General features: G+C 41.5%; 1 protein-coding gene across 1 annotated transcript in view; it reads right to left on the bottom strand.

The window, feature by feature from the left end:
• IMMP2L (inner mitochondrial membrane peptidase subunit 2) overlaps positions 1-19,015 on the bottom strand; it is a 761,903-nt gene extending 742,888 nt beyond the window's left edge. Inside the window, exons 1-2 of the mRNA XM_004592451.4 lie at positions 18,948-19,015; positions 18,355-18,427 (exon numbers count right to left, since the gene is read on the bottom strand). The gene's annotated coding sequence lies outside the window, so the exon portion shown is untranslated. The remainder of the gene's footprint in view (positions 1-18,354; positions 18,428-18,947) is intronic.
• Between the last annotated feature and the right edge of the window lie 6,980 nt (positions 19,016-25,995).

Here is a 25,995-nt window from a genome sequence, read left to right as displayed (position 1 = left end):
ATTAGCTACCATGTTCTAGGTTATATTCATTCTCAACAACTAGATCGCCCTTAAAGCACCAGAACCATGCCATGCTTCATTCCTTTCTATATCCTAGTTTCTAGAATGCTCCCAGGTATTGACAGGAACTAAGCAAATGTTATCTTGATTGTTTATTTTTAATTATAAATATGGTTTATATTATATCAGACACTGCATTCCCTAAAATGCCAGCAAGGGGAATGGCCAAAACAGGGCTGTGAGAGGCATGAAGTCCATGTGATAGTATCATACCTCCACATGCAGGCAACACTCCCAAAGAACCAAGTACCCACTCCATTCTGGGGATATTCTTTTTCTACTATTTAGGGCCAACTAAGAAAATACTTATGTCCAGGTTGCCCCACTCCCCATGCAGCACCCTGCTTGTGGCCTGGGAAAGCAGTGGAGGACGGCCCAAGGCCTTGGGACCCTTTATCCACATGGAAGACCCGGAAGAAGCTCCTGGCTCCTGGGTTCAGAGCGACTCAGATGCAGCTCTTGTGGCCATTTGGGGAGTGAACCAGTCAATGGAAGCTCTTTCTCTGTGTGTCTCTTTCTCTGAAAATCTGCCTTTCCAATAAAAATAAAGACATCTAACAAGAAAGAAAGAAAGAAAGAAAGAAAGAGAGAGAGAGAGAGAGAGAGAGAGAGAGAGAGAGAGAGAGAAGAAAGAAAGAAAGAAAGAAAGAAAGAAAGAAAGAAAGAAAGAAAGAAAGAAAGAAAGAAAGAAAGAAAGAAAGAAAGAAAGAAAGAAAGAAAGAAAAGTCAGGTCCTAGCTATACCTACAGTAGACAGTCATTTTATGTATCTGAATCTACTATCTCTGAGGTTCTTCACCCAAAATGTCTGACTCCATGAGTTAACATCAGGCTGTCCCATCTCACACCAAGACAACTCCTTTCCCAAACTATTTTAAAAACCTCTCTGCTATGGTGTGTGCCACCCTCACCACCACAACACCCATGCACAATGACACTTCTCACCTACACACAACACAATTGCATCACTTTTTAAAGATTTATTTATTATTGGGAAGTCAATTATACAGAGAGTAGGCTCTTCTGTCCAATGATTCCATCCAAAAGCAAGCGCAACAGCTGGAGCTGAGTCGATCTGAAGCCAGGAGCCAGGAACCGGAGCCTCTTCCAGGTCTCCCATGCGGGTGCAGGGTCCCAAGGCTTTGGGCTGTGCTTGACTGCTTCCCTAGGCCACAAGCAGAAAGCTGGATGGGAAGCGGGGCTGCCAGGATTAGAACTGGCACCCATATGGGATCTTGGCGCATGCAAGGCGAGGATTTTAAGTACTAGGCTACTGTGGTGGGCCCTTAATATACGGACTTTTTTAAAGTACAGTATTTAAAAACTGCAAAGTACCACAGGACACCTTGTATATTGCTTAAGAACACATGAATATATGAATATATGAATATTTGTATTGTGGGAAGCCTTGCAAGTTACTGTCAGACATCTGGTCACATACATTTATAGTATGAATGGACTTTAAACATTGCAGTGGAATAATGGAGCTAAAAGATAAGTTTATTTTGGTGGAAACAATTTTGAAGACCCATGTATGTACAGGTTTCTATAAATTGCAGTGTTGTGAGCTTTTTGAGGATTCCTGTGTTATAACTTAATTAAATTGAGAGTTGGTGTTGTTTACTGACAAAAGTGAGCCTGCAGCCTAAGACTTGGCTCCAGATCTGATTACTCCTGTGCAACAGCAGGCAAGAGAGCCTCTTTGAGCCTCCTCTGTACAGTTTAAAGTACATTATTCTTAGTTATTCTGTAGCATCATAGTATTTTATGATATTCTTAGTTATTCTAGAATATCATAATACAAAAATGTAGTATCATAATAATTCTTGGTTATTCTGTAGCATCATGAAAGTGTAGCGGCTGTGGACTGGCTCAGGAATTTAGATTTCTGTCGGAAAGCAGCAGGTGCTGCAGTTGTTGGAACATCGTGCGTCTGAGGGATTCAGTCCCGCAGTGCTCTGCTCATATGGCTGGTTCTTTCTTGTGGGGCTGTCTGTGTCCCGTGAGAGCCACCAGTCCCTAGAGTGAGGCCCATGAGAGTGAGGTGGAAACCGAAGTGCCTTTTGTGACTTGCATCTTTATCCCAGTGCTTTGTTCTTCGCTTGTGCTTTGGTGCTCAGTTGGTCTTTGCTGAGCGAGCTGGAAGAACTCCAGCCTTTGTGTTTTCCGTGAAGATTCAGATGAAGAGAGTTTTATTTGCACAGATGGTCGTGATGAGGGTGGTCCCAGTTTAGCACTGGAACCTAATTTGGCCTCTTCTGAACCACACAGAGGTTTGAGTTGCAAGGTGCTCATCAGGGCTGGCCTCACTGATTAAAGCAAGTGAGCACACATAGGAGACACACACACAGGAGAGACGAGAGGAAGATCTTCCGTCGCATGGTTCACTCCCCAAGTGGCCGCAATGGCTGGAGCTGAGCCAATCCGAAGCCAGGAGCCCAGAGTTTCTTCCAGGTCTCCCTTGCAGGTGCAGGGTCCCAAAGCCTTGGGCTGTCCTCAACTGCTTTCCTAGGCCAGTAGCAGGGAGCTGGATGGAAAGTGGAGCTGCCGGGATACAAACCAGTTTCCATATGGGATCTTGGCGCATGCAAGGTGAGGATTTTAGCCACTAGGTTAGTGCACTGGGCCCTAATTACATTACTTCTAATTAGGACACTCAAATCTCTTTTCTGATTCTTTGCTTTGCATGCCCAAGTTCATTCAAAAGACACATGTTGAATGGTTGGCTGGAAGAATGGGACAGGCACACCTGAGGCAGCTTTCAGTATCATTCCTGCTGTCAGTAGCAAACATAAGGAGGACTCTATCTGCAAATAACCACCAAGTAATAATAAATAAAGCTAAATGATGTTCACATTACACACCAAAAAGGTTGTTTTCATCTCATCAGCAGCTCAGTAGCCCTGAGAACAATCCCCTGATCATTCCCATTTTGGAAGAAACCTATTTTTATTGTCTCAACATCAAATGATATTAGTGTCACAGTGGCTGTTAGGGTTAATGGCTTAGAAAGAAAATCCAGTAACAATTTTGATAAGTTTTGGTGAATATATGAGCTAGATAAAAATATATGAACCATATAGAAATTTGAAGCAATTTAAATTAATATCTATCAATTTTGAACAATCAAGTTTTTCTAAAACTTAATATGGCTTTGTTATGCAAGAGGCTATGCATATCACCCGAACACCTTTCCCTGGCCAGTGAATTTGCTATCCAAGTAATTCAAAAGAAAAGTGGCAGGGCAGGTATTCAGCAGAGGGAGCCACTGCTTGGGACACCTGAATCCTGTGCTGGAGAGCTAGGATCAAGTTTGGCCACTCTGCTTCTCGTCCATCCGGCTTCCTGCTGATGCACATCCTAAGAGGCACTGCGTGATGGACAGGGAGTTGGGCCCCTGCCATCCACACAAGTGATACAGACTGAGGTCCATCCTCCTGGCTTGAGTTAACCCAACGCCCTGCTGCTGAGGGCAGTTAGGCAGTTAGGCAGTGAGCCAGTTCAAGGGAAGATCTCTGTCTCTGCCTTGAAAATAAAATGAAGATTTCAAAACTAAATAAGTAGACTAAAGCAGGTGTACTAAAACTGCAAAAGAAAGGGTAGCCTTATAAACGAGATGCAGAGAAGAAAACACTCCAGAAAATAGTTCAAAGGTTACTATTTTCTTTGCTGCATTTGGGCTGCTAATTTCAAGAGTAATCAGTTCACAGAAAACAGTTAAAACAACTGACTAGTGATACAGGGAGTTTTCCTTTCATTTCTTTTAAAATAAAGTGATTTATCCAATCACAAAAAAAATTTGTTCAATTTGTATTCCACAGAGTACAACCAAATCTACAAACTCTGAAGCATTGAAAAACTTCATAATTTTATGGTGAAACTGGAAATAAAAGTGTGTCTCGTGAAGAATTTCTACTATTTTAATAAAAATGTATTAGAAATAGTAAAATTTAGGGGCCAGTGTATTGGCTCACCTCCAAGCTGGCATCCCATATGAGCACCGGTTCCTGTCCTGGCTGCTCCAGTTCCCATCCAGCTCTGTGCTTATGGCCTGGGAAGGCAGCAGAGGATGGCCCGTGCGGAAGACCTGGAAGAAGTTCCTGGCTTTATAATGGCTCAGCTCCAGGATGTTGTGGCCATTAGGGAAGTGAACCAGCCGATGGAAGATATTGCTGTCTCTCCTCTCTTGAAATCTGTCTTTCCAATAAAAATAGATCTTAATAAATATAATGAAAGTATACAATTTTATTAATCTAATTACCTCACTTTAACCTGGTGTTCATCCTTTCTTGCATCCCCATTGTAAAAAATACAAGCATTTGCTCAAGAGTGTTTAAGCACTCTTCCTGCAGTTTGCACAGACAACAAACAACACAGCTGAATCCAGATCATTCCCTGTGGTCTGCACAGGCCGTGCTGCCTCCCAGTTACTGACCACTCCCAGCAGTATTTGACAGTTCCATTCACTGTGTAAGAGGTCAATGCACAAATCACATTTGAGGAAAAAGAAAGTACTTAGTTTATCTGCAAAATCAATTAAAAGGAAAATATAATTAGAATTATCTTTGGACTAATGGCGTACGAAAGGCTTTTCAATCTCCCAGTTGCCTCAGAATCAACAATTCTATCACTGAAACAAAATAAAACCCGGACAAATGTGCATTCCAAAACATGTGCCCTTTTGCAATTTCCATTCCACACTCAAGTGTGAGCTAAATCAATTCAAATGTATGTACAAAATGTAAAACTGGAAATGCCAGGAAATCTGCATGACCTTCCAAGTATAACATTTTTCACAATCATTTAGTTAATATTAGAAAAACATTTTCTAGTGTTTAAAGCATAATCTTCATGTGTAATGCTTTCAGCAAATACAGAACAAAGTGCTTCAAAATCAACAACATTTTTTAACTCAAACAGCAATTACATTTAAACTATTGCTTTTTCTGCAGTAGTTACATTAGGCACTAAATATTTATAGCTGGACTAAAATGTTCAAGTTTTCCAATACAAAGCAGATGTAACCATCACTACCACCTGAACCCAGTCATCTTCTGCAGTTGGTAGGACCTACAAGTATTAACAAATTCCCAGTTGAATCATCCATATTACCTTACTTGAGAACAAACAAAAAGTGGGGAGGGATAAAATGTACTGTCTGCAAGGCAGTAAGATCATCCTTAATTAATATCAAGGCATCAGGAGTGGGCATTGTGGCCCAGTGGGTTAAACATTCTTTCAGGATACTAGCTAGCATCCCATATCAGAGTTCTGGCTCCTCCACTTTCGATCCAGCTTGCTGCTAATATGCTAAGAAGCAGAGGATGATGATTCAAATGCTTGGGGCTGTGTCACCCCATGGGACACGCAGAGTTCTGGGCTCCTGGCTTCAGTCTAGCCCAGTTCTGGTTGTTGTGGCCATTTGGAAAGTAAAAGGAAGGTGATTCTGTCACACTGGTTTTAAAGTGAAGCAAGAAAACATTTTACAAACAAAATGCTAATCTCAAGGTATCCTATAGCAAGTTTTCTAGCCAACCCAACTCTCCAGTAAAAAATATTGTAACAAAGATTAAAACCCAGTTACTCTATAATATTACCATAAAATTAGATTTTGTATGAGAGCAAATATCTAGAATTCATATCTTCTGATTCAATCATATATTTGCTAAAAGCAGAAGATACAAATATGCTAATAAAACTCAAAACTTTCTCCAAGTATTTGTAAATAAACCATCCACCTTCAAGAAAAAAATTTTTTTTTTTTAATTTTATGGGGCATATTGGTCAAGATGTGGATTGGGACAGGCACACAACCCTCGGACAACTGAGGAATTAAACAGTGGACGGGAATCACTTGCTCTTGCTTTTCCTCTCCTTCCCTCCCACCCTTCTTGCCCTTGCTACTCTGTCTCTCCAATGAATAAATGACTTGTAAAACTATTTGTTCCATAATTAAATAGTAATCCTTGAGAACATCTTTCACATTTAACTATTTTAAGATTTTCCAGAAGTTGGACAGAAAATATATTCTCTTACCTTTTTCCTATACCTCTTCTAACAAGAAAGACAAATCAGTAAGATAAACTAAGACTTCACCCCACTCCCCTTTAGTAAATGATGTAGACAGACACATCTGTTGGCTTTAATGTCTGAGAACTAGGAAGAAGAGGAGATCAAAGAAACAAACCAAGTGATTTTTAACACCTGGCTGAAGGACAAACTTTACCTTTAACATTGAGTATGATTCCTATCAACCCTGTGAATTCAGTTCATATTTCTTCAATGCAAAGAGGCAAAGAGCAAGGTTATGGCATGAAGACAAAACAGTAAAACAACAAAGAAACTTAAACTAGAAATCTCACCTGAAGCACAGAAAATCAATAAGGCTCAACAAACTTGTATGTGAAGATTTATTTAGAGAAAATATTTGAAATGCCATGTCTATAGCTCTTATTGCAGGAGACATGTCCTGTGGACTGGGGGAAATCTAAGATGGACTCTGACAAGATGAATACAAGAGGACTTGGAAAATGTTCATGGAAAATTGGATTAACAGGTAAGCTTATTTTGATACAAAAAAGTGTAGTATCCATGCATATAAGGGGGTCTTCAAAAGTTTGTGCAAATAAACATTATAAAAAAACCTATGCATGGGATTTCAAAATATTTTGCATTAAAACCTACTGTTTTTAAGATTTGTTTATTGACTCGAAAGGTACAGATACAGAGAGAAAAGGAAAGAGATCTTCAATTTGCTGGTTGACTTCCTAAATGGCTCCAACAGTCCAAGCTGGAACAGACGGGAGCCAGGAGCATCGTCCAGGTCTCCCATATGGGTGCTAGGAGCCAAGGACTTGGGCCAGCTTCCCCTGCTGTCCCAGGTACATTAGCAAGGAGTAACTACAACATGAACTCACGCCCCTATGGAATGCAATGCAGGCTGTGCAGGTGGTAGCTTAACTTGCTGCACCACAGCACCAGCCCCAAAACCTCTCTTCTAAATTTTTCCATGAAGTTTTTGAAGTCTCCATAGGACACAAGCTTACAGTGGACTGCAAAATAAAAGCAGTTGGAGCAGGAAGATTCATAATTACCACAAATAAAAATACAATCTGCTGTCTGGTTTTTTTATGGTGAAAGAAATATTATTGGCTATCCTAAGAATAAAACGGGCAGAATCCATTAGGTAAGACACAAGAGGGTTAAAGGCTTTCATAGAGTGATCCATACTATTATGGGGTTGCACAGAACTTGTCTCCTTTAAACTCACAGCAGATGTTTCAAACTTATGATATCTTAGTGGCTAATGGATTAAAGGCAGAAACTTGATCTAATGGAGTCTGAGAGGTGGGTGTGGTTGGAGGGCATGCCACTTTGGCAAGAGGTTCTAATATTTTGAATTCATCTTTTCTCCCCAGTTCACCATGTATCTATGCCTCCGCAGATGCTGGCCCACAGAGCCACCCCATCCTAAATCATAATCTCTAGACTCCAATCTGAAATAAATCTTTTCTTTACCCAAGACATTTGCCTCATATAATTTTAGTTAAAGTACTAAAAAGTGGATTAATACACACTCCAAAAAAAAAAAAAAAAGTGAGATCAACTCAAGCAGAGATCAACAAAAAACACAATCCTCTTTGTTAAGCCTGGAAGAGGCAGGATAAGTTCTAACAGCAAAAACAGATATCTACATCCTAAAGTCATGCTTGCACACACCCAAGAATGCATACTCAGCAATTCTCTCTCTTTCTCTGAAAGAGAGTAATAGAAAAAAGGACGATGTGTTTTACACTACCAAAACAGCCAAAGAGACGACAGTCAGGTCTAGTTAGTCAGCTCCATCCCTAGCTTTCGACAACAGGCTCCACAGCAGTCATCTTCCAGAACATCAAACAGAATTTCTCCAAGAGATTTTTATGTCATTTCTCTGGAGATTACCGGTGTAGAACATCTTTTCATGTGCTTCCTGACCATTCCAGAAATGTCTGTCCAAGCCCTTTACCCAATTTTGGGTGTGTTTCAGATGCAGGTTTTATATGCCCTTGATAACCACTTATCATATATGAACCATGAGGGTTTTTTTAACTCATTTTTCTATTCTAAATTTCTGTGTTGGCCACATAAATACAGAAACAATGGAAAATAAAACTCCTTCCTATCCCTGCTCTCTGGCTACCAACTTTCAAGACGAGAGGCATTTCTCATTTTCCTATAATCTCCTCTAGAAAAATTTACACATTTACAAGAAAATAAAGATCCTAAGACAATAACTTGCCAATACCCATTACTCTGCATCTTACCATTTTGAGTTAGTAATACATTTTAGAGATTACTACATTTTAACATATAACATAACTGCCCTGTTATTTTTGATTTTTTTATTTAAGTATTTATTCAGATGGCAGAGTGAGAGAGACTTTCCATGTTAATTTACTCCCCCAAATGCCTGCTACAACCAAAGCTGGGCCAGGCCAACTAAACCAGAAGCCAGAAACTCATTCCAAGGTGGGAACCTAGTGCAAGGACCTAGGTACTGGGCCATTGACTGCTATTTTTCCAGGAATTCTGGCAGGGAGATGCATCAGAAGCAGAGCAGCCAGCACCCAGACCCATTCTTCAATGACTTAAAGCACTACACCACAATGCCAGGCCCTGTCTTATTAAAAACTACTAAATTTTCTACCACATGAACTATAATATACTGATGTAGTTCACTAAGGATGAACATTTAAGTTGTTTCCAACTTCTTCCAATAATATCCCATGAGATTCTAATAGGAGAATCAAATAGTATGGATATGTTTTTTAAGTTTTGATACTTCCAAATTGGTCTCCATACAGCATAAACTCATATTCTCATTAGCAACGATGGCACTGCCTCATTCCTTACATTCTAAATAATGCTATGTATTTTTAAAATTTGCTTCTTTACAAAGAAGGTTAGAAAAACATATCACACTAAAGTTTATATAGATATAGATATATAGATACATAGATATAGAGATATATATAGATACATAGATATATAGATATATAGATATATAGATATATAGATATATAGATATATAGATATATAGATATATAGATATAACAGGCATAATTACAGAGAAAGAGAGAGAGATCTTCCGCTGGTTCATTCCCGAAGAGCCCATGGCTGGGCTGCGTCATGGTGAAAACAGGAGCCCAAAACGCTTTCTGAGTCTCCCATGTGGTTGGCAGGGAACCAAGCCCTTGGGCCATCATCCACTGTTTTCCCTTTTCAGAAAGCTATCAAAAGTGAAGCAGCCAGGACTGGAACCAATGCTTCAATATTCAGCATTCTAAGTAGCAATGTAACACATTGTACCACAATGCCAGCCTCTCTGAAATTTTACTTGGTGTTTCTCTTAAACTCTTCATATTCTTCAGTATCTTTTCTATTTTCCTATCCAATTATCTTTTTATCACTGAGTAGTAGTGTCCTTAAAATATTTATGAAATCATCCTCTTTCTTATTTCATGAGTTACAAAAGTTTTCCCTACATTGTGTTTTTGCATTTTAATACAGTGTGATTTTTTTTAATTCTCTAGTAATATAGAACAACTTTTATATAATTATGGTTAGCACTCTGTCCTTTATTGGTCTCCAAGCAGCTTGACTTTCTATTCCCATAATCACTACAGTGAAAATCCTCACTACTTTGTCAAGAAATTATAGTTTCCCAATTGATCTGCTTTTCATCATTCCTTCCAAATGATCCTACACACTTATCAGATTCATCTTTCTAAAGCATAGTTTTTCATATGGGTTCCTAGTCAAAAATCCTTCCAAATTCCTTCAATTACTTCTTCCCCAATGCTTACAGACAACTACTAAAGTGTACATTACTTATAAACTACTGGGTCTAATATTTAGGACATTTATAATCTACCCTCAACTTTATGTCACAGAACCCTCTTAACCAAGCTAACAGGTTTACTCACTGAGTCTAAATTAAAGACAGAGGTACTTTCTTTTTGCTTAAATGTCTTTCCATCCTTCACAGGTCTGTTCAAATCTATCCCTTCCTTCTCTCCCAAATCACGCAAGATCACTTTAATCCAACAGTTGCTTAATGAAGGGATACACTATACAAAGATAAATCAGCAAGTTAATCCAGTGAATCTTGTGCTAATGGAAACACATAGTGAAGAGACAGGGCAGAGACCTCTAAACCTTCAAGCTTCACCTGGAAAGTGAGATGCTATGCCCTAGATTAAAAAATAAAAACAAAGACCAAGAAACAAAAATGAACTGCTTGTTAATTAGCCTAACTAGAGTAAAGAGTGATCTTGCTGGAGTGATAAAGAGAACATGCTGGAGAGTAAGAAGGGCCTGGTAAGGCAGGCTCCACCAGACCAATTTAAGAAAGTTTTTACTTTAACCTAAGGTTAACTGGAAGCCACATGAGATCCACTTTAAGCAGGAGAGTAAGATGGTCAGAAAGAAATTTTTGAAAGATACTCACTGAAATCTTAACAAGCAATTTCAAACTGATTCCAATGTAAAATAAACTCTTAACTTATTCAATAAATCAACATGGAATACTGCTGAGAAGTAATATGCAGCTCTACTTCTTTACCCAAAGGCTTGGAATAATTAGTTTCTTATCAACCTTAGACAATCAGACCAGGTTATAGATGAAATTCCTTAGTAAAACAAAATCAAAATAAACTCTCCCCACTCTTTTATCATCATAAAATCCAAGACAGACAACATGAACCTTAAATTTACGCCACTCACTAAATTTCATTCTTATTTCTCTATTTCATGTCAATTGTTTTTATACCTCCCCCCTATCCTGCCTCTTTTTTTCTTTTCACCCTACTTTCAAGATCTGGAAGGAAATGTCCAGGCAGCTATTATGAAATTCTGAGGTCACTGAATTTCCCACATTCAGCAGGGTGGTGACAGCCCAGCCGTGGGGTGGCTCTAGAACCTACGTTGTCATCCAGTTCATTTCTCTAAGCTGACATTGTATGTGGCCGCTATCCAAACACACACATTTAAAACCCGGAAAGCTGATCAACTGCACACTTCTCAAGAAGACTTGTTTCTCCTTCTCATGATCAATACCATTAATCAGCTCACACCTAACCACTCTGACTCTTTCTTGTTTGCAGTTCCTTTTCTGATCATCCACATCAACCAGAAGACTATGTAGTCATTCTTAACATCTTTTGTCACAGATGTCCATTATTCTTTGGACATACGATGCATTTGGAAGGTGGTAGAAGAAAGCAACTTTAAATTAGTATAAATACTCCCCCCAAATGAAATTAAAACATAATAAAGATGGCAACAAAACTGACAGGAAAGGATAATTACACCCTTACCTTGAAGTAAACACTTGAGAATGCTTAAACTTACAGACATGAAGTTTTCTCTACTCTTAATTCATGATTATGTTGCTGCCCAATCCTTCTCTAAGCAGTTTAAGGCACAGAGACATTTCAAGTGAAGCTACAATTGTATCTAATATATCACCCCTGCCTTGGGCACTCACCTTCACAAAGCTATTTCTATTCTCCTCCCCAGACTCTTTCTGCCTTGCCCTCATGACTTCAATCACAGAAAGATTGGTCATAAGAGCTCAGAATCCAGCCTTTTCTTTCTGTAAATGGGAAATAATGTGCCTCTGACTCCGCACAGAAGGTAGCAATATAATTCAAGCTTCTGGAAAGAGGACGAACACCTCAAGCTGACAACTAGGTAATAAATATGATTAAGAGCCAAGCACACAAGCAGAATATTCCTAAGTGTATACCTTTCACAACAAGACACAAGCTGGCTTAATCATTTGAGAAATAGTAGGACTCATAAAAAACAGAAGGCAATTCTCTCACCTAGTCAGTAAAATGTGTAGCACCTGGGGTGGACATTGGGACTACTGATTAAGACGCTGCTTGTGATGCCAGCATCCTGTAGCAGAATGCCTGGGCCTGAGACAAAATTCAGCTCCTACTTTCAGCTTCCTGCCAGTGTGCCTCCTGACCAGCAGTGCAGACAGCTCACAAGGTTGTGTCCCTGCCAACTCCAAGTGCCAGGTTCCCAGCTTTAACCTTGTTCAACTTCAGCTGGTCTAGGCATTTGCACAGGGCACCAGCAGGCAGATCTCACCTCATCCATATATCTGTGTGTGTCTTCCTGCCTTTCAAATAAAACAAATAAAACTCTCTTTAATGAAATCCCTTTTTTCCTATATATAGCTAAATAACCATCTTTTCAGTACTATTATCTCGTAGCCCCAAGCCATTATTTTCCCTTATTACTTGCTTGCAATTTTTTAAAAATTTAAAAGCTGATGATAAATAGCCAAGTCTGACTCACTAACCAGAAAACTTTTTATACTTCTTTATAAGTTAAAATTCACGTAGGAGTCTCATAAATACCTAATAAGTTTCTCAAAAATAACTGATAAAGTACATGCTATCTCCATTTTCCCATGAGAAAAATAAATTTGAAAGACAAAAAGTTGCTTGTTTGTATTCACCTAGCAAGTGGCAGGGCTAGAACCAGAATAAACATCTTCATGACCCAATATCATATTTTTTCCCACTATATAGCACCACTTTAATAACTGGAGATTGATATTTAATTTTTTTAAGTTTTCACATAAAACATTTAATCAAATATTTCGGGTATTACCAGCATGCATCATACACACCATCAAGGTCTCAAACAATTAGTCTTCTAATGTGTTCACAACAGGACTTACATTTGCAAAACAGTAAAACTCAAAAACACAGAAGGCAATCTGTTTAAAAAGTGCCTCAAAATAGGCTTACTAATAATGCTAAAAAATATTTAACAAAACTATTTATTCAGCATTTGAATTTTACATGAATAAAACTCTTTCAAAAACAATTATTAAAAAATAAAAATCCTGGAAAATATTACAACATTAGGACAAGTTGTATAAGGCAAACTAAAACTTGAGGTAAAAACAAAACAAAAGGTGAAAACTGTCTGAATCCCACTCTAAAACATCTTTCAAAGGGCCAAACTAGGAAGACATACAAAGATCAGAGGTTGCCAGGAGTTAGGAGGAAGCAAGTCAAGAACAGACAAAACACGAGATCTGCAGAAAATAAAAATATTCTGTCTGACACTAGAATGGTGGACACACTTCTAAGACTCTTTTCAAATGGTGCCCAAGGAAAAGAAGGAAATTCTTCCCTGTCAAAGTGAAGACTTTGGAAGCCAAAGAGGCAATGCTAAAAGGTGTCTGCAGCCACACACACACACACACACACACACACGCACACACACAAAAGATCTGCACATACATCACCAATGTTCTGATAGCCCAAGACATCTCACATCTCCAGAGGGAGCACAGGCACCTCACATATACTTGAAACACATACCCCAGAGCCGCAAGCTTCACCACTATGCCATTAGCAGAATACCCCTGCCACTGAGTCTGCCATGAAGAAGGACGAGTACAAAACACCCAGTGTTCTCTGGGGATGCCAAGGCCAACAAGCACCAGATCAGACAGGCTGTGCAGACACACCATGACACTGATGTGGCTGCAGCTGACACCCTCGGCAGGCCTCGTGAAGAGAAGAGGCATGTACTTGATTGTGATGCTTTGCCTGTCACCAACAAATCTAGGATCCTCCAAACAGAGTCTGGCTGATTCTAAAAATACACCTTTTCATCATTAAAAAAAATTATCCTGAAATATAAAAATATGATTACCAATAGAAACAAATCTCTACTTTAAGAAAAAAAAATGTTTGCAGGAATGGGCATTGTGACACCACCACTTGGGTGCCTGCATCCCTTACCAGGGTTCTAGTTTCAAGTGACTGAATTTCCCATCCCAGCGTCTGCTACTGTGCCTGGGAAGGCAGCAGATGATGACCCAAGCACCTGAGTCCCTCCTATCTAACGGGAGACCCTGGCGTTAGCCTGGCCCAGCCCAGTTGTTGCAGCATTTGGGAAATGAACCAGTGGCTGTAAGTTCTCTTGCTCCATCTTTGTCTTGCCCTCTATCTCTATCAGTTTGCCTTGCAATAAAACAATCTTTTAAAACAAGTAACACAGAAAAGCCTTTTCTGGATGAAATTTCAAAACTGGAATGCAAAAATGTATTTATAATCTGTCCTGCAGCAAAAACCAAATGACATTTCAAAAATGAACCATAAACATATTTCCAATACAGAACCATGTAAGAGTGTATGTATCAGCATCATTACAATGACTGATCTCTTGGAATCAATGTTCGCCAAAAAAAAAAGACAAAGAGAAAAACAAAAATTAAATTACATGATTTTTACATGGACGAAAGGTGTAAACTTTTATAGTCCAGGAAATCTTAATCTAACAGCTACCAAAAAAATTGCTATGCTTTATCAAATGGAATAGATGGGGTTCAATGAAATATTTTAGGTCAAATGGGATGACTGTGTGTGTGCTCACTTGCTTTAATCTACCGACAAAATGTACTCCTGAAACCAGATGTCTAGTGTGAAATCAGATGTCTGTGGACTTGCCTTTCTCAGCCTCCAGAGCAGTTATTAGCTACCCTAAATACACAGCTTAGCTGGGTATTAAACCTACGACTTCGCAAAAATCATGACAGTTTGGACATGAAGCATCAGCATTTTTATTGTAATTCTTATAAACCAAAGTCAGTTCTGAAATAGAAATCCTAAGTTTAAGCACTCAGCTAAATGCAGTAGTGTGTCTTTCTCACTTTGGGAACAGTGTCAGAGCTTTAAAAACACATTCTAGACATCTTCCCCCATAGTTTTCAGGCTGACACTCTGTAGGCAGTATTCCAATGAGGGAAACTGAGCCACACCAGGTGTCAGTCCTCGTTCCTGAAATTCTGCAATCAAATGCAGTGGGAGGTTTAACACCTAAGAGCAGTGGGTGACCAGAGAAAGAGAGGGGAGACAGGAAGGTTAGTTTCAAGCTGCCAAGCACTGTTTTTTGCATGCTGTTTTTTATATGCTCAATGCTCTATTTTGACAGATGGGAAATCAACAAGCAAAGAAGCTTGAACCGGTACAAAATGATACAGCTAATCAAAGCATTTCTGAGTCAGGATTCATGGTCATGTCTAAAAAGCCATGAAAGGCACTTCACCTCCACAAGAGGATTTCACAGAAGTACTGGGAAACAGAGAAAAAAATGGAAGGGAGAAAAAGACTTGTACAATCTTACAAATAATAGTAACATTCATATACAAGGATTCTTCAAAACGTTTGTGGAAATAAGTACTATGAAACAAACTGTGCATTAAATTCCAATTTTTTGCACCAAAATAAACAGATTTTTAAATGTTTCCACAAACTGTCTGAAGTATATCTGATAGTGTTTCACATGTACACCAAAGCTATAAGCATATTCAACATGTACTTGCATATTTAGCATGTGTGCATATAACAAAAATACCATATTATTATGGTATTATTATGGTAGTATTAGGATGTAGGAGACACATCTCACAGTGGGCTCAACCCCTAGGCTACCTACTTTTGCCCTTCCTAGCCTTGTAGGACTTAATTCTAAGTAACCTTGTTTTGATCTTATGTAATCCATAAATCAAAAAAATGACAATAGAATTTTTTTCACTTTAACAAATGATGTAAGCATATAGAAACCTACACAGATTCAAGGTTTGTTACATTACATATTTTCTTAGATGTATCACCCTTAGTATAATCCATGTTTTTCTATTATGAGGTTCTTAAGGGACAATTTAAAAAATTATCCTTGTCAGGCCCGGCGTGATACAATAGTGGTTAAAGTCCTCGCCTTTCATGCACCAGCATCCCAAATGGGTGCTGGTTCTAATCCCGGCAGCCCCGTTTCCCATCCAGCTCCCTGCCTGTGGCCTGGGAAAGCAGTCGAGGATGGTCCAAAGCCTTGGGACCCTGCACCTGCGTGGGAGACCTGGCTCCTGGCTTCAGATTGGCTCAGCTTCAGCCATTGCGGCCGCTTGGGGAGTGAGCCATTGGATGGAAGATCTTCCTCTCTGTCTCTCCTCCTCTCTGTATATCCACCTTTCCAATAAAAATAAATAAATCTTTAAAAAACTTATCCTTATCTAATTGTTAAACACATTTATTACACTGGAAAATGATAACACTATCCATTTCAAAACACATGTTGCAAATTGGTTATCCCTGAAAATTTACTACTGAAGGAATTAAAAAGCCAGACACATAACACTTCTCCCACAATATATAGACTTGCAAACCATAAAGATCAGCAGCATAAGGGTCAGTATTGTCACACCATTCATTTAGCTGGCATTGGCACTGCATCCTACAACAGAGCACTGGCTTGAGTCCTGGCTGCTCTACTTCCTAGCCAGCTGCCTGCTAATACACCAGTGAAATCAGTGGAATATGGCCCAAGTACCTGGGCTCAAGGAGACCAGCACGGACTTTCTGGTTCCCAGCTTGTCCAGCTCCAACACTGGCAGGTATAGCCACTTGGGGAGTGAACCAGCAAATGGAATATATATAGATATATAGATATAGATATAGATATAGATATAGATATAGATATAGATATAGATATATCACTCTGCTTTTCAAATAAATTTATCTCTGAAAAATAGTAGTACAGGGAATTCTTAGACATTAACACTTGATCTTTCAGAAGATCCAAAGAAAACTTACAAAAGGCCTACCTCAAGATGGCCATCTCCAACAGTCTCATCATCACCACCATCCTTTTAACAAAGTTCTCAGCACTTCGGTAGTCAAGAAACAATTAAACGTTCATTCCGGTGTGATGGTTCAATTGGCTAATCCTCCCCTTGCGAGCACTTCCCTGCTTGTGGCCTGGGAAAGCAGTGGAAGACAGCCCAAAGCTTTGGGACCCTGCATCTGCATGGGAGATTCAAAAAATTCTCCTGGCTTCGGATCAGCTTATTTCCAGCTGATCTAGCCATTTAGGGAGTGAACCACTGGATGGAAGATCTTTCTATTTCTCCTCTCAGTAAATCTGCCTTTACAATAAAATCTAAAATAAAATTAATCTTTAAAAATAAATAAGAATAAAAAGTCAATTAAATCAATATATGAGCCTATTGTCAATTACCTCCCACTTCCTAGTAGTTATTAATTACATGGTCACTTCCCACTTGAACACAAGAAGACAGATTCAGGACCAGGCCGGCAATGTCATGACCATCTTAAAGCAATCTAGGTGTCCCATGTAAGTATCCAAGAATATGAGGTACTAGGTTCTTTTCCATCCTCGTCTGTAACCAACCTGAATCTTTTTCTTAAGGATTTAATTATTTATTTTGAGTGAGTAAGAGAAGAGTGAGAGAGAGTTGGAGAGGTAGAAAGAGAGGGAGACTAGGAGACAGGGAGAAAATCTTCCATCCACTTTCATCACTTCCAAAATGACCACAACAGCCAGAGCTTTGCCAGGCTGATGCCAGGAACTTTTGGGTCTCTCCCATGCTAGTAGCAGGGGGTCCAAGCACTTGGTCCACCTCCTGCTGCTTCCCCAGATTAGCAGGAAGCAGGGCTGGAAGTGGAGCAGCCAGGACACAATCCAAAGCCTATACAAGATGTTGGTGTCACAGGTAGCAGCTTTACTCGCCACGCCACAACTGCCAGCCTGCTAATCTGCATTTTTGGTTCAACCCGTGGATTTCCATGTGACGCAGGGAAGGCACTGGGTGTCTGCAACACTGATGGGGGCTGTGTTCATGTCCACCCTACAAGGGACGTGAAAGTACTACTTTGCACAAGTGGCAGGACCACACTGAAAATCAGAGCAAACTTGCAGAGAGCCCTGTACAACTTCCCAGAGGTGAACAGAGTGCCTGGGAGGGGGCTACTGGGAGGCAAGGAAAAAAGGCCCAGCCTCAAAACCCGGTTGCACACAGAACACCTTTTTCAGTAAACTTGTCTAAAGAATAACACTCAGGATAACTTTTAGGTCCCAAAGGGGGTATTTTCAGGGGTTTTCTTTTCAAATGAAAAAGAAAAAAATTTGTGGTTAGATTCAGTTAACCATATAGCAAGACCGTGTTTTTTAGTACCATACTCTCTCAGGGTTTAGCCACAGAACCTAAGCAGGATTCACCACGGAGTTAGAGGTGAAGGGCACAGCCAGCCAACCATGTTGCCAATCCCAGCCAGCCCTACAGATTCTCTAAGCCACAGCTGAGTTCTTGGAGCTTTGAAGGCCGGTCTCCCCAGCCAGGGGAGCTGGAGGCCCAGTCGCCCAGGGGCTGTGGTGAGGTTCTCTCCCTGGCTCCTTCCACCCTTGCTTATTCCTTACTTACCCTTTCTCCCGCTCTTCCTCGGTGAGAAGGGGTAAGTGGTTATTTTGTGCCCTCGCCCAATTTGGCCAAAACCCTAAAGGTTAAAAAAAAAATGACAAAAACAGACACGTGCTTTAAAATCTAGTTCAAAACCTGGGGCTCCTCCCACCACCGGCCCAACAACACTGGCTGCCAGACTGCAGCGTGACCCCACCAAGCGCCTTCTCTCACGGCCAGGGCTGGTGCCCTTCTGTGGGGACGCCCTCAGGACACGCTCTAGGAGCGCCAGCTGGGCCGGGAGCTGCCAGTCGGTGCGGGGACCAAGATCACTGCCTACAGGGGCCTGTTTCCCACCCAAGTTAACCAGGAAGAGGACGGGGAGGCGGAGCGCCCGGAGCCGGCGTGCGGGCCTCAGATAAACACGAGCACGCACCCAAGCGGGCGGCCCAGCAGCCTCCCGACTTCCCGCAACGCCCACCCTGCCGGAACCCAACCCCTGCGGAGGGTCCCAGGCCCAAATGACCCCCGAGGTGTGGGTGCCTCGCCTCTAGCCCGCCAGGACCCCACCCAGATTCACAGCTCCCCACCCGCCTCAGAGCACTCCCCCTCCGCACCCGCTGCGCCGCTCAGGTCTGAGGCAGGCCCCGCGCGCCCCGCCCTTCGCCGGCGGCAAGCCCCGCCCCGAATCCCTCAGCGCGCGAGCGACAGCGTGGAGCTCTGCCCTTCTCCGGCGGCAAGCCCCGCCCAAGCCTCTCAGCATGTGAGCGGCAGCCTTGGAGTCCCGCCCTTCGCCGGCGGCAGGTCCCGCCCCTACCCGCACCTTTTTTTCCTCAGGGCGCGAGCAACGGCGTGGAGCCCCGCCACCAGTGGAAAACTGGCTTCGGGAACACCGCTTCAGTCAGTCCCAAAACCCGGCCTGGATCTACCGCGAATCCAACAACAGCGGTCACTCTATCAGCGATATTTGCTTTAAACTAGGGAAATGTGTCTTCAGCATTACCCATGTTGAACACTGCGGGACACCTCACTGGCATCACTGCTCACCAGCTGTTCCTTTTTGCTGCCTCTAGGCAAACCTCAAGGAGTATATCAGAACAGGTGGCTTCCTTGGGAGAAACTCGACTTTCCGATTAAAGCTTCTGTCTTCAACACTACAAATTCTTAGCTTGTGGTTGCCATATACCAAGAACGTGGAGTCTAGAATTAGTGAGCCCACAAAATAACCCCCCGCCCTGTTTTTAACTGGTCTTGAATCATACCTTTCAGAATTCTGTCTTTCCACCTTACAGCTCTCTGTGTTTTCCTCATGTCCTAAGGTACAAATTGCCTTGCTTCTTGTCTTAACTCCTTTTCCAAGGCAGCATCACCTGGCCAGGCTGGATCCAACCTTACCCCAGGACCACCAGGACAGAAGAGGAATGCATTATCATTCTTCTAGCTACAATAAAGCCTTGACCCTGACATAGGAGACCAGCACCCACTTCTTGTGACCCCTTCCTAAGCTCCCAAACACCCACCCCTTCCAGCAGAGAGGATCAGTCTTTGAGGCATGGAAGTATGTTATGCTTTCATGCATCAAAGATTAAACTGTTCTCTTCACTCCAAAATTTTGTCCTTCTTATTTTGATTTGCACGAGGGACCAAGACTGAGTTTTTGGTAGCAATTCCAAAGCCTTCAGGTTAAATGCCCTGATAACTAAAACTCCAAGGATCTCTATAAGAACGCAAAATTGTTCCCCAGCGAAAGGAGTATGTGATCATTTTTCTTATTTGTCACTTAAATAATTAGAAAAGTTACCTCTTTTAAAAAATATTTTTGAGAGGAAGATATTAAAGAGATAAAGAGGTAAAGGGAGGTCTCCCATCTACTGGTTTTCCCCTAACAGCCATGAGCTGAAGTGATCTGAAGCCGGTAGCTAGGAGCTTCTTTCTGGTCTCCCAGGTGGGTGCAGAGTCTCAAGGACTTGGACCATCCTCTGCTGGCTTCACAGGGCATAAACAGAGAACTGGATCAGAAATGGAGCAACCGGGAAATGAACCAGCATCTACATGGGACGCCAGTGCCACAGGACAGAGGATTAGTCTGCACCCCGCCAGCCCCAAGTCAGCTCTTTTCTGTGCTTAAGGACTTAATTCCAAGACCTCTAGGTCTCCAGTGTCAGCCTGTGTGTGAGCTGGTAGATGTTGCAGTCTGCCCCACCCCACACCTAATTCTTGGATGTTCCTGCAGGTGCTGCAACCCAAACCATCCCAGCCTGAGCACAATCCCAGCACCCATGAGTGTTGGTCATTTCCATGGTCATGCCTAGCTTGGCCCATCACCATTCCCAGCCATCAAGGGATACAACTGGTATGGTAGTCTACAAAGGTGAGCCCATGAATTCCCCACAGAATCTGCTCCCAGAACTGATTCTCTCACATGAAGGCTAGTGTCATGGCCCAGGTTGACATGACCCACACCCTGTCCCAACATTTACTGGCAGGTATTGTGGTTGATCCCTGCCAGGCAAGACCCCAACCATGGCTTTCGTGAGTGCCAGTAGATGGTGATTCTTATCAAAAAGCCCAGGTCAGGTCTTCCATGTGGGCAGGTGTATTAGTTTGGTCCTGAAATGTCCTCTGGTTTGCCTCCATTATACCATCTGGTCTCAGCCCCTCAGAAGTCAATCCTCACCTGTCTACATTCTCCCTCAGCAGTCCTCTCCCACACATCCCCAGATTCTCTTCCCTGAGTAACCCACAGCCCTCCATGCCCATGAGCACACAGATACTCAAACCCAGTCCTCTAGTAGTGTCATGCTGCCCTGGGGCTCTGCCCACCTGCCTGGGACCTACACACTTGGGCACAGGTCTCCAGACCCCATCTGCCAGTGTAATGGTGTCTGCCTCCCACATACCTTCAAAGAATAGTCAATTATGCTTGCACACTGGTATAGTTAAAACAAATTTGGCATTAACCAAAACTAGAATCCCTCCCAGCAGTGTAACACTTGCCTAGGTACAATATAATGCAGGCAGTTGCCTACAGCTGGGCTTGTATAGATTTTCACTTCTACTATAAATCAAATGGTCATCTCCATCTTGGGGTCTTAAATACAAATTCCAACTGAACACACAAGGTTAACCAGGAAATGTCTGATTTCAGATTTCAGGCAAGATCTATAAAAGTTAATAATGGATATTTTGTGCCAGAAAGCAAAGAATTAACTTATAGCACTTAAATTTTTTAAGTGACACAAAAACCAATGCCAAAGTTTTCTTTGGCCAAAGTTGGGACAATTCAAGCATCAAAGAATAATGAATAAAATTATGTGACACTAAATAAAGAAAAAAAAATCATGCATTTTAAAAAATGCTGCAAAAAGGAAAGACCAAGAAAAAAGAAAGACCAAAAAAAGAATGCTTTGTGCAGTACCACCATTTTCTTATTCTGGAATTATCACAGGGTAAGCCAATGGTTTGGTCTCCCTTTAGGAAACCCATGTTTCAAATCAGAGTTTGAGCCCCAGCTCCACTTGCTTCTCCAGCTGTCTGCTAATGCATACCCAGGAGGGCAACAGTCAGTGGCTTAAGTAGTTGAGTCCCTATTACTCAAGTGACAGCACAAGGCAACTAATAAAAAAAAAGTGAATAAATTAGGAATTTTGAATTGTTAATAAAAAAATAAGGCTTGTGCTGCCTTTTAAAACTGTATTTAGAAAACCAAGTAGTTATTTTATAATAAATGTGAAAGTAATAATAGAATTGGAAAATAATGATTTAGCAATCTTTCATGTAATAAATAATTCAGGCAGTAATCATTAATGGGTGAAATCATTAATGAGTGACTGATGAGGAATTTTACCATGGAGATTAGACTGTGGGTACCAAGCCTAATAATCCAATTATTGCTATCCGTGGCATTTCAGACACTGTGTACATCCCACTCTAACTCCATTTGAGGCACCCAGCATATCTATGAAGTGTTCTTGCCAAAAACTAAAAAACAAAATCTAATCAAGTCTTATAACCAACTTCCACTGTGAGCATTTGACCTAGCAATTAAGACACGATTAAAGGACCAATGAAGTGGTGCAATGGGCTAATTTTTCCACCCTGTGGCGCAAGCATCCCATCTGGGCACTAGATCATGACACAACTGCTCAACTCCTGATCCAGCTCTCTGCTTGTGGCCTGGAAGGGCAGCGGAGAATGGCCCAAGTCCTTGGGACCCTGAACCCACATGGGAGCCCTGGGGGAGGCTTCTGGCTCCCAGCTTTGGATCAGCACAGCTCTGGACATTGCAGCTGTTTGGGCAGAAAACCAGCGGAAAGGGGGATCTTTTCTCTCCTCTCTGTAAGATTTGCTTCTCAAATTAAACATAATGTTTATACATATAAAGACATGATTAAGACATTGTGTCACATTTCATTATGCCTGGGTTTGATTCCCCACTCTGGCTTCCTATTCCATCTTCCTGCTAATGCGTAATCTCGGAGGCAGCAGGTGATGACTCAAGTAGCTGGGTTCTATCATCCATGTAGGAGATCAGTATTGAATTCCTAGGTCTCCATACCACACACCATGGCATTGAGGAAATTAACCAAAGACCAAAGGATGGGAGCTTTTATTTCCTTTCTCTTTCTCTTTCTCTCTCTCTCTCTCTCTCTCCCTCTCTCTCTCTCTCTCTCTCTCTCTCTCTCTCTCTCTCTCTCTCTCTCTCTTTCAAGCGCATACAAAGCAAATAAATAAGAGTCTCAGAAATCTAAAAGAAAACAATAGATTTCCCACTTAGGTAAACATGAAAATTACTTAAATAACACCGCAAAGAAGAAAACAGGTAAATCTAGAATGTGGGATTCTCTGTAAGACAATTGCTGTGATCTCTGCAGTAAGCTAATGACAGGGAAAAAATAAGAGTAGAGAAGGGGCCAGAAGCTCTGGATGAAATAGTGGAACATGTTGGAACCTGATTCAAACATCACAACTCTATCAAAACTTGTGAGAGAATCATGGATGTTTGGCCTTAGACTAGCAAGTAGACAATACTAAAGAAATATTTCTATTTCCTTAAACTGGATAACAACAACATGGCAGATATTGTGATATTGGGTTTAGTTAAGGTCTCTTGGGATGCAGAGAATCATGGTGTAAATACTTGAGTTCTAGCCCGGCATGTGGCATACCTGTATGGAGTTCCTGGCTCCTGGCTTCAGCCTAGCTCAACCCCAGCTGTTTCAATCTCTCTCTCTGTCTCTCTCTCTCTCTTACTCCCACCACCTTTCAAATAAGTAAATAAATCTATAAATGAATGAGCCCCTCCAATCAAAAGTAAGTAATGGCATTTGTATAAGACTGTGTAACTAATAAATTTGTGTAAGAAAATGTCTATATGTTTTGGATCAACATCTTGAAGTATGCTGATGATAAGTGACATACTCTGTCCAGTTTGCCTTAAAACACATCAAGGAAAGGGGTGGGGAGATGGAAGAAAAAGGAATAGATGATGTAACTGTGATCATAAGGGGACAAAGCAGATAATTATGAAATCTAGGCAATGAGGGAGTTTCCATACTTTTCCCCATTTTTTGCATGTTTGAATTTTCCATAGTGAATAATTAAAAAATAAATAGGTGGCTAATACAGCCCAGAGTTGCCAGAAAATAATTCCTGAGACACAGATATGCTGAAATGTGGCTAGGGTGGGAGTATACAGAGCTACCAAATTGATGAGGAGGAGGAAAGAGGAGAGAAGAGAACACAGGAGAAGAGGCCAGTAGCGCAGTTATCAGCCGATGACCTTCACTGTATACACAGCAACCCAGGTGCTTAGCACACACCAGAGCCCAAGAAGACTGCAGGAAGCCCTGCCTATCAGAGCCATCCTTCAGGAAAAGAGTGTATATATGTAAATATATTTTTTCTTTACTAGATTCCTCCTGTTTTCTGTGTCTTGGTTATCAGTGCTTGTTCTGTAAAGCAGGGCAAGCTGTGATGAGAAAGCTTGGAAAGAAGTGGAGTGGAAACAGCTAACCTGGATTTATTCATTCTTGCCATTTAAGATTTGAACAAATCCATGGATTTCAGGTTGAGTGAAGACTCATCTATCAATTTAATGTCTTAAGCCAAATAATCATTCTGCTGGACTTTTCTCATCTCAAGAATAATGTATTCAGGCCAACATCATTATTTTTGATTAACAAAATGATGGTCATAGAAGTAAATCACTTTAGAGACTAACTGTGGGAATGAAGGGCTCTGCCACGGTGTCTTGCACATCTCCTTGGACTTGGGGCCTGGCTACAGCTGGTCCAGGTCAGGGGGATCACCCTTCAAGCCTGCGGAAAACAGGAGTTTGTAAGTGGCTTGTGATGAGCTGCTACAAAGCAGCTTTCTTTCTTTATTTCTCTCTCTCTCCCTCTTTTTGTTTAAAATATTTATTTTATTTGAAAGAACTACAACAGAGAGTGAAAGAGAGAGAGGGCCCGGTGTGATAGCGTAGTGGTTAGTCCTTGCCTTGAATGCACTAGGATCCCATATGGGTGCCAGTTCTAATCCCGGCAGTTCCACTTCACATCCAGCTCCCTGCTTGTGGCCTGGGAAAGCAGTTGAGGATGGCCAAAGCTTTGTGACCCCGCACCTGCGTGGGAGACCTGGCAGAAGCTCCTGGTTTCCGATTGGCTCATCTCCAGCCATTGCAGCCGCTTGGGGAGTGAACCATGCGACGGAAGATCTTCCTCTCTGTCCCTCGTCCTCTCTGTATCTCTGCCTTTCCAATAAAAATAAATCAATCTTAAAAAAAAAAAAAAAAGACTCTGTCTTTGGCCAGATGCTCTGAGTCAGTGCAGTCTTTAAAATAAAGAAAGAAAGAAAGAAAGAAAGAAAGAAAGAAAGAAAGAAAGAAAGAAAGAAAGAAAGAAAGAAAGAAAGAAAGAGAGAGACCTTTCTTCTGCTGATTTACTCCCCAGTTGGCTGCAATGGCCAGTGCTGGGCTTGTCCAAAGCCAGGAGCTCCTTCCAGATCTCTCATGCAGGTGCAGAGGCAGAGGCCCAAGCACTTGGGACATCTTCCGCTGCTTTCCTAGAAACCTGGATTGCAAATGGAGCAGCCAGGACTTGGACTGGCAACCCTGTGGGAAGATGGTGCTACAGGCAGAGGCTTAACCTGCTAGCCATAGCGCCAGTTCCAGCTGGTGTTCTTCCACTGCCCACTCCTCCACCCTGCCCATCATCGCCTCCCGTTCTACATGGAAGCTGTTGAGACAGTTTTGCATTGCCCTCTGCCAGCTGTTGAGGTATGAGAGTTCTGCATCACCCAGTACAGCTACAGACTGGAAAACGACTGGACAGATGCATGGCATCAGTCCCCAGCAATGTGGCATCCAGGTAGTGACATTTGGTGGCAGTGTCACCCTGGTGCAAAGGCCCCCAAACCTGACACCTTGGCTTTTCTGATTTTCTCTATAAAGTAAATCACAAATGGAATCTTAAAAATGATTGATTCATTGTTTCCTCACAGACCGAATCTATAAAGCATGCCTTGGTCTGAGACAGGCTAAGCAAGAAATATTACACTGTTTAAATACTGTCTTTACAATTCTTTGTTCTTTATTTAGACTGGTGTTAGGACAGTCAGATGCCTCAACACAAACCAATCAAAAGATACGAAAGACTCATGTTTTTA

This window comes from Ochotona princeps, chromosome 25 (genome assembly GCF_030435755.1).
Source record: "Ochotona princeps isolate mOchPri1 chromosome 25, mOchPri1.hap1, whole genome shotgun sequence".
Classification (NCBI taxonomy): Eukaryota; Metazoa; Chordata; class Mammalia; order Lagomorpha; family Ochotonidae; genus Ochotona; species Ochotona princeps.
The sequence above is the reverse complement of the archived record's forward strand: the minus strand, read 5'-3'. Positions and strand labels throughout refer to the sequence as shown.